We start from the raw sequence: 12,483 nt of genomic DNA, 5'->3' as shown, positions 1-12,483 counted from the left end.
GGTGGCAGCTCCTACGGCTGCTCACTCGGACTCGAACTTCACAAGTTGACCCGACTGACCTCCGCGACCAGCGTCTCGGGTGCCACGTTGGGCGCCATCTGTTATGGATTCCGCATTTCCTACGGGAGCAGTAAGGAAGGCAGTCGGCATGATCTGGGGGTGCTCAGTGGCTAGTCATGTCTGCTGGGCGGGGTCCTTGCCAACCTTACTGTTCCTGCGCCATAACAAAAAAAAGTTCCTATCATGCCTTTAAAAAAAAAACCGTCAAAAACTGACAAAAAGCGCAGAACGCATTCAAAACGCTTGAAATTCAAAATTAAAACAACATCCGGCCGAACCGGATGTCACGGACAGACCGTTAAACATTCAAAAAAAAAATAAAAATACCGAACCGGACATGACCAGTTACTAAATACAAAAAAAAAAAAAAAACTGAAAATGGACAAAGAGAAGAAACAGAAATGGGCCGAATGTATAGAGGGGCGCCGCGGGTGTTGTTGCGACGCCCGGTGCTTGTCCCACCCGCAAAACCATGGCCACCGACGCACCTGTATTTCGGTGGCCCCTTAACTGTATTCCCTACGTGCCTTCTAAATCAATAAGGACGTCAGCATTCCCATTTATAAACTTTATTAATTACAATTCATTTTTTTTTTTTAAAGAAAATCAATAATACAATTTTTGTCTGTTTTGGCTTAATTAATATAACCCTACAGCTCATGGAAGCAATTCTTATGTTTATACATATAAAATTTTTGTAAGAGGGAAACGTTAAGGAAGAATTCTAAGCTTTTAATAAGAACCGCTCTCTGTTTTCGCGGATTTAGCAATAAATGTACTATGCTCTCAAACAATTGCAATTGTTGTCAAACTCCTACAGTATTCTTGAGAATGTTCAATGCATTTTACCTGCATCTGGGCAAAAAAAAAAAAGTTACTTGTATGTTTTTAATGCGTTTAATTATTTCATTTAATTTTAAATTTAATAATGATCTTAAATTTAATTTTCCGATTTGAGGTTGCCGTAAATATTGACGTTTCGATAATCATAAATAGATGGTGCAAAAGTTCAATGTCTATTGGCCGTCAACGCCACAGTTTTCGCCTTTCAAAAGTGCACTTCCTTATAATCTAAGTATATTTAAATGAGCACGCCCTAGGCGTCATATACGTACGTAGTGTAAGAACAAATTTTATGGAAAAAAAAAATTTATTGCAGTTCATATAATTTTATGTACTTCCCTTTCTACGATTTTGCATGTACGTACATTTATGTATATTTTAAATGATGTTCTTTCAAAAAATCTAACATGAGTTCATTAAGTGAAAAATGAAATGAAAAAAAAAAATATTTGAATTGGGTACAGTGAGCATCGAAAATTAATAATAAATGTTTTATGGTATTATCTCCCTTCACTTATTTTAGTGAAAAGTTCGAAGGTGTTCAAAACAAAGCTTCGTTAAAGGTTCAGAAGAAAAAACTTTCGGAACCATTACCGAAAAAGCTAATGTTGGAAAAAATGTTCATCTATCCTATTACGTAGGATAATGGAAAAAAAATTGCATCTAAATGCTAAAATCAACTGCAACTGAGCTCCAAGGGAGCTAGGCTGTAGTGCACTGAATGAATCCACACGCGCCACTGGGCATCAAATTTATATGTATGTACTATCCTTACATATGTGCAAACAAATTCGAAAACGGGAAAAAACCCCCCCTTAAGTACTAAAATTCACACAAAAAAAAAAACAATTTTATTTAAATGCTTAAGTGCACTTATATATCCTAGTGGTCTATTCCTGACTTCATTTTTTTTTTTGTTTATGTTAATTTACAAAATATATATATCTACTTGTGTCAAATATCTGCTGTGTATGCTACTAAATACTTGGCGGCGACTCACCCGGTGTCTGGTACTTACATAGCCGGCCAGAGTACATACCGTGGGCCTCTGCCGGCGTGGTTACTGGTGACGTTGTTGTTGCTGGTTAAGTTGTCGCGGTTGGTGGTTGTGGAGCGCGGTCTTGGGCGCGCTGTGTTGGTACTGTTGGTGGTTTTTGCGCTCTGTCTAGCCGTACTAGTGGTGGCTGTTGGTGGTGTGGGCGCGCTTGGTTGGCGGCGCCGAAGGGGTTGCGGTTGTGGTTGCGCGGTCGAAGTGGTTAGTGCGGGCACCGCGATGGTGGTTGGGGCCTTTGGTGGTGGTTGCGCTCGTAGTCGCGTTGCTGATACTGCCGATTCAATTCATTGGCTGTTGCTACAGAAATTGTTGCTTTTGCTGACTCACCAGGAGTTGGTTTTACTGTTGCATGTTCACTATTCATTTTCTAAATACCACACCATACAGTATGTATGGTAAACATCTTTAATAGGATCTTAAGCGCTCAGTATTTCTTTCCTGTACTTTCTTAAGGCTTGCCTTGCTTCAAAAGTTGATTCGGCACGTTTTCAATAAGAGGTAAGCTCTAAGATAGAATTTTAATACAAAATCAGCCCCTTTAAAATAATTTAATTTTTCTTCTTCTTCAGGAGTCAATAAATTGCGGCCAGATATTTCCGTGAGCGATGTGATCCAACTGTGTTACATATACCACCACCCCTCTCTGCTAACTACGTTCCTGTTTTGGACAATTCCCAGCGAATAAACACGTCTCCCGAATTCTTTAATGGCCGCCACCACCACCTTCGTCTTCGAAGTTGACTTGGTTCTTTTCTCAAGATATCATTACACACTCAGAAATTTATGGCAGATATCTTAATTTTCCATTTTTCCTACTTTATGTAGCATATTCTCGCTTTGGTTGTATTCGCACACATCTGTGCCTTCCACTATGATCGATTTTGGTGTATATTACATTTATTATTCTCTTATTAGAATTAAATTGAGAATTCAGATGTTTTCCACTAATTTAGTGAACTGTCTGACCACGTTTTTTTTGCCAGCTGCAAAATCTGTAATTTTCGTCTAACCTCTTCGTCAGCGTGCCAAATTTCTTCCTCTTTTTTTCGATTTCCCGGAAACAGCATGGTTCTTACTAGAGAGCATCAGTTTCGCGGCCGTGGCGACCTCTAGTGTTCATTTCGATCAACATGCCATGGAACCATGTATTTGCCATCACTAGCCACTAGGTGCGTTCCAGAGGTGACTATCCCATGCGGACCATAACAGAATGTATCTATGATAATAATTTACCATACCAATAAATTTCTGTGCCTGCTTAACTGATTTTAGACGTTCGAAATTGCGAATAGCTGATACCTTTTCATCGGAAGGTCGAATAGCTGTTCCAGAAATGTTATGTCCTAAAAAATCTATATTTGTTACACCAAAAGTACATTTACTTTGTTTAATGTTTAAACCGTACTCTGTAAGGCGTTGAAAAAGGATACGTAAATCTTTTAAATGTTGTTCTTCGTCTTTACTTACAATAAGAAAGTCGTAGATGTAAGCATATACAAAATGTAAGTCACCTACTACCTCATTTATGAATCTTTGAAAGGTTTGTGCAGAATGTCTAGGTCCGAAAGGCATTCTCATGAATTCAAACATACCGAAAGGAGTTGTAATAGCAGTTTTATAAATATCTTCTTCAGCTATAGGAATTTGGTGAAAAGCCCTAACTAAATCTAATTTTGAAAATATATTTTTATTATGAAGGTTCATATTAAAATCCTCAATGTGAGGTAAGGGATAACGATGGGAAACAGTTACAATGTTCAATCTTCTAAAATCACCACATGGACGCCAATCATTCAACTCTTTTTTAGGTACAAGGTGGAGTGGTGATGCTACTGATGAATTTCCGTTTTCGCGACTTTGTATTTTACCGGATCTAAGCGCCTGCGCTTAGAAAATGGAAGACTACCTTCTGTTACAAGTCGATGTACTGTTGTATGTTTAACAGGCTTAGTTAAATCTGGATCTGAAATAAGTGACGGAAACTCTTTTAATAATTTTGTAAATTTATTGTCAACCACAAATAATTTAGGTAATGGAATATCACAAAAGTAGGATACTGTATTAACTGTGAGATTGGTTAATGGATCTACTAAACGTTTATGTTTAATGTTTATAAGAAGACCATATTTGCAAAGAAAATCAGCGCCAATTATTGGCTTGGCTATATCTGCAATTAAAAATGTAAAGGGAAATTGACGTCTTAAACCCAAATTTACGTTTAAAAGCCCTTTCCCGTAAGTGGCAATTGTTGAGCCATTAGCTGCAGTGAGAATTATGTCTGAACGTTTCGTATGAGGAAATTTAGACGCGGGTAATACCGAAATTTCTGCTCCACTATCAATTAAAAAATTTTGTTTGTTTTCTCATCAAAAATAAATAAGCGACGCGTCGGAAATTCTAAATTTCCGTTGTTCGTCGCTGCAACAACGGAAGAATTTAGTTTGTTGAATCTTTGTTTTTGTTATATGAACAAGGTTGTTCACACTTCCTGGCATTACTTCCAAATTTGTAGTGGAATCTACACCGATTTTGATTATTACGCGAGTTAAAACGATGCCTAAAAGAATTTCTAAAATTATTCCTAGAATTAGAACGCGACCTAGATTGATTCCGATACACTTCTGTTTTAATTTCTGCTAACTTCAAAGAAAGTTTCTGAAAACTTTCACACATTAAAGAAGTGGTTTAACTAAATTTTCAACAACCGAATTTTGAACTTTTGTATCTGCAATTGCATTAACCGAAAATACTTCATTTTTGTTTATCACTTCCCAAATATTATCTGCTAATTTTGTTAATTCGTTAATATTATTAGAACTCGAACTAGCCAAAATCATACTCAAAATTTTAGAAAGTTTACTCATCCAAATTTTCTTTAAAATATTTTCGCTAAAATTTGACTCGGCTAATATAATTAATGAACGATAAAATTCTGAGGGCTTACGATCACCCATCTCAGAATCGTTTTAAATTTTATCAAGTTTCGAATTTTCGCTAGGTGAGTGTCCTTCTATCAACACTTTCTTAAGTTCAGTAAATTTGTTATTAATAGGGGGATTTTGGATAAAATCTAGAATAGTTATTATCACTTCCTGCGGAAGTGCTGTAATGATGTGTTCATATTTAGTGTTTTATGTTTTTAGTACTAAATTGTGTTTCGGCATGAATAAACCATACTTCCGGACAATTAGTCCAAAATTGTGGAAGTCTGACTGATGTAACACAAATTTCAGAATTATTTTCATTTGCATATGGATTTATTAATTCTTCTTGAGAAAAAAATTATTCTGTAAATCAATAAGCGAGTCACTTAAATTTTGTGTAGAAGTGTGTGTATTGTGTCGTGGAGAATGAAACATTTTAACTAAATTGAAGGAGTTTACAAATTTAGTAAAATATTAAATATCAATATTAAAAATATTTATATTTTAAAATAACTGTTTAAATAAACAATATATATATATATATAGACGATGGTTTTAATATTGTGCAATGGCTTTAAAATTGATTGATGAAATTGGACAATGTATTATGCAATGGCCTTAAAATTGATTGATGAAATTGGACAATGTATTGTGCAATGGCAAATCAAGTATGATAGTAGTTTTTGAAAATGCACTCCGCTGCTTTCAAAAAGTTAGGTGTACAGTAGTCCTTCTCCCTTTATTGAAATTTTCCAATTTTCATAATAAAATGTTTGGTCATTGGTGCTCCATTAAATTCATACAAAACTACACTCAGTTGTCACTGTTATTGGTATTTTTTAGTTTTAGTTGTTGTCACTGCTCCGAATTCAATTAAATACGCGTTCTATGTATGTAGGTAAATGTTAATGATTTGATCGCTGATCGAACTGTTGTCGATGTTTTTAATGTTTATATTTTTGGTATTTTTCCTTCACTTCTGGCGAAGAGAATTTGCAATAATACAAAAACAAGCTCCTCTCCCGTTAGTTTTTTTAGCTCTTTTTTTAATATATTTTGCTCGGCGAGCAGTTACGATCAAATATGCATGCCGTTTTGTCTTCAGTAATTCAACTCACGAGAGCGTTTTCGCTGCTTTTATTTGATTATTGCCGTTGTGTCGGTATGTGTTAGAAAATTCTTTTTCAATACTTTTCCTTTTTACGTCCACGCTGCTCTGTTCCTTTTCCCAAAGTTAGTTGCCAGTTTTAAAATAGGCAGAGATCGCCAATGTGGTAATTGAAACCACGTTTTTATTTATAAAAAACTTAAAATTATATTTTTTAATACGCCTAAATGATAATAAACCATAATGAAAATTTTTGAAAATTGAAAAATCAATATTGGAAATTAAAATATTGATAAAACATTTTAAAATTACAAAGTTCAAAGTAACTTAAATACAAAGTTAAATAAAAATAATAATAAAACCCTACAAGGACACAACCCTGTGGAACCCCCTGTTTAATTTCTCTGGGTTCAGAAATTTTGTTCCTTAATTCAACCGACGCCTGTCGACCATTCAGATAATTAGCGGTCCATCTTTTTAGGCAAGGGGGAAGGTGTGAGCCTTCTATGTCTTGGAGTAACGTGCCGTGGTTGACTGTGTCAAAAGCTTTTGACAGGTCAAATGCCACGAGCACCGTCCTATGATGTCGTTTTTCCTGATTTTATGCGTAATTAATCTTGAGTGTTAATGGCTTTGAGCGCAGTGGTGGTGCTGTGCAATTTACGGAAGCCATGTTGGTGCGTGGCTAGGCGAAGATTTGTCGTGAGATGAGGGAGCAAAACGGTTTCCAATGTCTTTGCTACTGGCGAAAGCAGTGATATCGGTCGATAAAACTCGCCTTCGTTAGCTGGTTTGCCAGTCTTTAGTTATAAATTGTCGGCAAAAATCGCTCTCGCATTTCTTCGAATCAGATAAAGTTTTATCGCCGAAGGCTATAGATAATTTATCGTTGTGTTTAGTTGGATTAGACAAGGATTTGACGGTTGACCATAATTTACCAACACCCGCAGAGAGGTTTCAGTTCCCTAGATGCTCCTACCGTTTGGTACGTTTATGTTCATTTACCAGCCGCATGATGGATATCAGTTAAGACTCCTAATATGGGGTCTCTGGTGTTGAGGTGTCTCGCCAGGTCACGTTCTCTTGCTAAATTTGCGGCTTCGGTCCGGAAATGAGGTGTGATTTCAGGTATTCTACCGGCCGGGATGAAGCGTGCAGAAGCTGAAGCGATGATCTTGCGGAACGTACGCTCGCCTTGCCGGACATCAGTCGGAATGGGAAGAGCAGCAAAAGATTTGTAAAGGTTGTGCAATCTTCCCAATTGACTTTTTTAAAATTAATGAAAAAGGCCGCGTTTCAGAGGTGATAAAATTGGCAGGTCGCTCAATTGAAAGGAGTATGGGCAGGTGATTAGAATTTAAAGTAAGGATCAGTTGCCATTCAACACCATTTATGAGCCCTACATTGACGATTGAGATGTCAGGCGAGCTGTGGCAATTACCTGCAATTCTGGTGGGAGCATCGCCGTTTATCGTGCAGAATGTCGTATTGCCTATATGCTCTGCTAGTTACTTGCCTCTGCTGTCGAATGGCAAGCTGGAATGCCAGAGATCGTGGTGAGCGTTGAAATCGCCAAGGATAAGACGGGTTTCGCCAGAGTAGCGTACTGATAATAGGGCGATAGCCACTTGGACGGCAGGAGGAATATAGATGCTAATTATTTCTAGGTCAACATCGCCTGACCGGATGGTTATGCCCTGACTTTCTAAGGTATTATCCCTGCGGCTGATGTTAGGTTGAAATATACTATATTGCACGGTGTGATGTGTGATAAAGGCAAGGCCGCCACAATTACCCCTTGTGCGGTCTTGCCTAGAATGTTGTAGCAATCGCAAGTTCGGAAGTCCGATCCGGCAGTTAGCTTTGTTTCTTGACTAGCGGCTATACGGATATTATTTTTATTCATGTAGTCAACTATCCCTGCGATCTTGCCAGTTAATCAGTTACAATTAAGTTGCAGAATTTTGAAGTGCAGTGGCTAAAGAAGGCGAGTTATATCGACCGATAAACCCCTTTTCGCCAGTAGCGAAGACATTGGAAACCATTTTGCTCCCTCATTTCACGGCGCTAAACGCCATAACACTCAGATAAATTACGGACTAAATCAGGAAAAACCCCACCACAGGACGGCGCTCGTGGCACTTGACTTATCTGAATGGTCGGCAAGCGTCGGTTCAATTTAGGAACGAAATCTCAAAGCCTAGGAAAATTTAATAGGGGGTACCACATGTTGCTGTCCTATCCCCGCTTCTGTTTATATTTTACATATCAAACCTCCCTTCCCCACCAGATGGAGTTTCAATCATTTCCTATGCGGACGACTGCACAATAAGAGCAATGGTACCTATACCTTCAATAGATGAACTAGTTTCTAAAATAAACAGCTATCTCTCCGGCGTTTCTAGTTTCTTCACCTCACGCAACCTTGCGTTATCACCGACAAAATACACGGCCACTCTGTTTACGACGTGCAAGGAACAGATGAGGCAAATATTGGACGTTCACGCCTATGGTGTTACGCTACCGATTGTCAGTCACCCAAAGATCTTAGGGGTAACGTTCGATAATACTCTGACCTTCAAGGCGCATACCACCGAAATTTTATCTAAAGTACAAAGCAGCAACAAAATCTTCAAGTTGTCTGCCGGCAGTACCTGAGGAAAAGATAAAGTAACGTTGCTAACCAAGTACAAAGCAATTGGCCGGTTTTTGCTAAACTGTCACAAATCAGGACATCCTAGCAAACAACTGCTTGATCTAGCCCCACCACCACGGGCGTTAGGGGAATATCTCAATAAGCACTATGACGAGATCCGGCACTTGCCAACACAGCCGTTTGATCCAGACAAGCATAAGGAGGCCCTTAGCAAAATCCACATAGAATCGGTTAACGCACTCGCATCCGTCCTCTGCACCCTTCTTGATCCACCAGATGAGTTCAAAAGATCTGGTGGGGCTTCCACGTTATGGGCCATGTAGGAGGATGCCAGGATAAGGGACGGTTCTTTTTTCCCTCTATTCCGACCACCACTCGGTTTTAGGTCCTCAAGTTAGATAGCATGCACGAGTATTCGTGTTTTTTAACCATTACTGGAGCTATAACCCTGCTCTCCGTCTTTGCGTAGTAAACGCTGAATCCGCAAGTGCTGAGTCCAGAATCCTTGTCTCCAGATGATAGCCATGGCTCCTATATCAGCGCCACATCAAGCGAACCCTCCTCAAGAGTCAGGAGGAGCTGGCTCGACGACACCTTACTTTGGCGGATATTTATCTGTAAGACTCGTAGCGCCATTAAGCTGTTTGTCTCTCCGAATTCTCCGCCACTGCGCTTACGCAATGCACTTTTTCCGCTGTTTCCAGGGTCTGGAGGTCCGTTTCCCCCTCCCCTGCTCGAAACATCTTTGTTAGACTCGCAGCATCATTAAACTCTTTGCCCACTTCCAACACCTCTACGCCTATAAGTTTGTCCTTTCCTGCTACTTCCAGGTCCTCGAGGTCCTTTCTTACCTCCTAATTTTAGCATATTGTGGTTATTCTTAAAATTCTCAGCACCATTGATCTGTTTGGCCTCCTTTGCCACTGCCCCAACATTTGCTGCTTTCAGGTTCTTGTGCCATTTTCCACCTTCCCAGCTTTCAGCGTATTGGGATTAGCGTCCTGAGGACTCCCCAAGCTGTGGTTACAATATATCCTCCGATTCCTTTTAATTTGGAGGATGTAGAACTGGCACCCTCCACGGGTCGAGATACATAAAGAACCTTCCAATCCCGTGTTGGTATATTCGGGTTTTGTCGCTGCAGCATGCTAAGTGCGTCCTCCACCTTCACCACTCGGGGTATCAACACTTTTTTTCGTATCGTGGGGATCAGTGCTCTATGCACTACCTTCAACCATGTGCCTTCTTGTTTTTGAAGGTCTGGAGCAACTCAGCCATTCTAAAGTCGCGTTATTGGTGCAGGACTGTGGGGCTGAGCGGTTTAGGGCCTGTGTCTATGCCATTTTGGTACATAGGAGGCAGGCGGGATGTCAGTGACCAAGAACTGCCAATATCCTAATCCAGGGTGTTATGCGGACCGTGCCTATCGGATGGTTTGAAGCCAGGGGATGTTTTCGGAATCTTCCCGATACCGGACCGCCTTGGGATCTAATGACGGACGTACCACAGCAAGGGGCGCTGTTGTGGCGAAGGTTTTTATCCCATTTTTTACCATTAGACTGCTAAGCCCGCCTATTCTGACAGGTGGTCGTGCGACCAAGATAAATTCAAAAACTTTAAAACAATGTAAGGATGAGAAGGAAAAGGCGATGACGTCGCAAGCCGGATAAGAGGAAATCTATATCAGCGATGATTTCGACGCGGATAGCGATAATAGTGTGCAGTCAGTGCGCTCGGTAAAGTAGCGGTCTACTAGGCCGAACAAAGAACTACCGTTAGAACGGGAACAACGATATAGGGAGCTTATGAGAACCCTCTCAATATCGGTCAGCATTAAGAACTATGCAGCGCTGTGGTCCTGTGGTTGGCTCAACCAACGATGAGTGCACATGAAACTTGATTTGTCAAAGCGGCTTCACAAGGAAAATAGCGCAATAATGGAAATCACTCGCTTAAAACATGATATCTCCGAAACTAATGCAGGTGCTGCAACCAAAAAAGTGCAGAATGTTAACAGATGGTTCCCCATCATAATATTTCTTAAAGGGAGTCTTAACATTTTTGCGACAGCCGTGCGCAGTGTTTATTCGTTGCTGTCTCGCTAACGACTGAACGATGGAGAGTAAAGGCTCCATTACTGATACTTAGCATAGACTTGACTTGGCTTGCGAACTGTCACTTACAGTTCTGTTAAATGAACATTACATGTTACTGATTACTCAAAACTTAACTAGACTTAGAAGTCTTTTGAATTTTGATTTTCTATGTAAGTTCTAAGTGACGTTTACATTTTGAGATGCCATTTGTTTGTTTCCATTTCATTTTGACATTTTGTCATACAAATTGACATTTATTTAAAAATAAATTTCAACGCTGATTATGATGCCAGATTTTATGCGCCAAGTGGAGTATAATCGTGGCTAAGTTGCCAAGTTTACGCCAAGTCAAGTCAAGTCTATGCTAAGTATCAGTAACGGGGGCTTAAGAATATTAGTGAAGCAAGTCTGGCTCAACTGAGCTATGGCGCGCCGACCACTGATTTCGAGGAAAAGGTACAACGCCAACACAGAAAATGCAGTCCCTCTTTGACGATATGCTATGTGGCAAGATAACGGCGCTTGAAGTTACCATAACAAAGAGTATACACGCAGAAATCTGTGCTCTTAAAACAAAAATTCTTGATAGGAATCGTACGCTACGTGCTTTTAGCGAATATCGCAAATCTGTAATTTCTCTGGCTCCGCTTGGTAATGAGGGCAGATTTAGGATATATAGAGTGTATCGCAAACAACAGCAACAGAAAGCTTCTCCAAAAAGATATAAAGCTAAGGTGTGCAAGCAAAGTATCTACATATATTCACTTTTTATATTTTTATTTATATCTAATAGAGTGATACGTTGTTTCGGTCCTAATGATATTAACATCCTCACTTTAAGGTGCCAAAAATGCCCTTTCTCGAAGCCATTTATAGTTTGTAACGATAGATTCAATATTTGGGAAAAACATTAGCTATTCAAGCTTCAGGTGATGTCGTAATTTCGCAAAAACTTGAAGGAAAGAAATCAAATGTGATAGTAAAGAAATAGGAATTTCGCCCATAATCAATTTCAAGAGTTGTTTATCAAAAGCTGCTGCTGAAGTGTTTCCGCCAAAATGTGCTCTCATATTTCTAAAGAGAGTAAATATTTTGTACGTAAAACCATCGATAGACGAAAAAGTACGCATTTACTTCATCTGCGGCTGTTCCAGCAAGTAAGAGGAAAGCACCACCCTTGGGATAATCATTACACCTCAAATCCTTAAGGATTCGGTCTAAAACTAGCAGCGACTGTTTATGAGTCGTGCTGGAGTCATCCCACACACTCACATTGGCCTGACCGTTTGCTTATGTTGCACATCGGTGTACCAGATGTTTGCAGACAGTGGTAATTTAAATGCGGAGTGAGATGTACGTCCACTACATAAAGGGTATCCGCGGTACCTGAGGAAGCATCTGCCACAGTAATTTCTCTTTTTGCTCTTAGATCAACTAATATTAAATTTAGCAGAAATGTTTTTTTCGGTTTCCCCATGCGCATTCAAAAATACCAACCCTAAAGATAAAAAAACCACAAAAGAATAATAAAGGAATAATAGCCAAACCCAGCTCTGCAATTAAAGTTTACGCGTTGAAATAACCCAAGTTTTTAAGGCAGCCATAGTTCTGAAAAATTGCATTTGTAGTGAAGGTGACACGCCCCCTTTTCCCCAATTCCACATTTTACTGGAGTTGTTAGGATTTAACGTCATATAGCTCCTTACCAAATTTCATTATTCTACCATTACTAAATCTAGAGA

At 39.4% G+C, this 12,483-nt stretch overlaps 1 protein-coding gene across 2 annotated transcripts in view; it reads right to left on the bottom strand.

The window, feature by feature from the left end:
- Nucleotides 1-6,095: 6,095 nt before the first annotated feature.
- Nucleotides 6,096-12,483, bottom strand: part of Mnn1 (menin 1) — a 326,319-nt gene continuing 319,931 nt past the window's right edge. Inside the window, exon 7 of one of the 2 annotated variants that reach the window (XR_010949727.1) lies at nt 6,096-6,212. The gene's annotated coding sequence lies outside the window, so the exon portion shown is untranslated. The remainder of the gene's footprint in view (nt 6,213-12,483) is intronic. The other variant, XM_067766652.1, reaches the window with a different exon arrangement.

This window comes from Eurosta solidaginis, chromosome 2 (assembly GCF_040869045.1).
Source record: "Eurosta solidaginis isolate ZX-2024a chromosome 2, ASM4086904v1, whole genome shotgun sequence".
NCBI lineage: Eukaryota > Metazoa > Arthropoda > Insecta > Diptera > Tephritidae > Eurosta > Eurosta solidaginis.
This window is presented reverse-complemented; position numbering and strand designations above follow the sequence as displayed.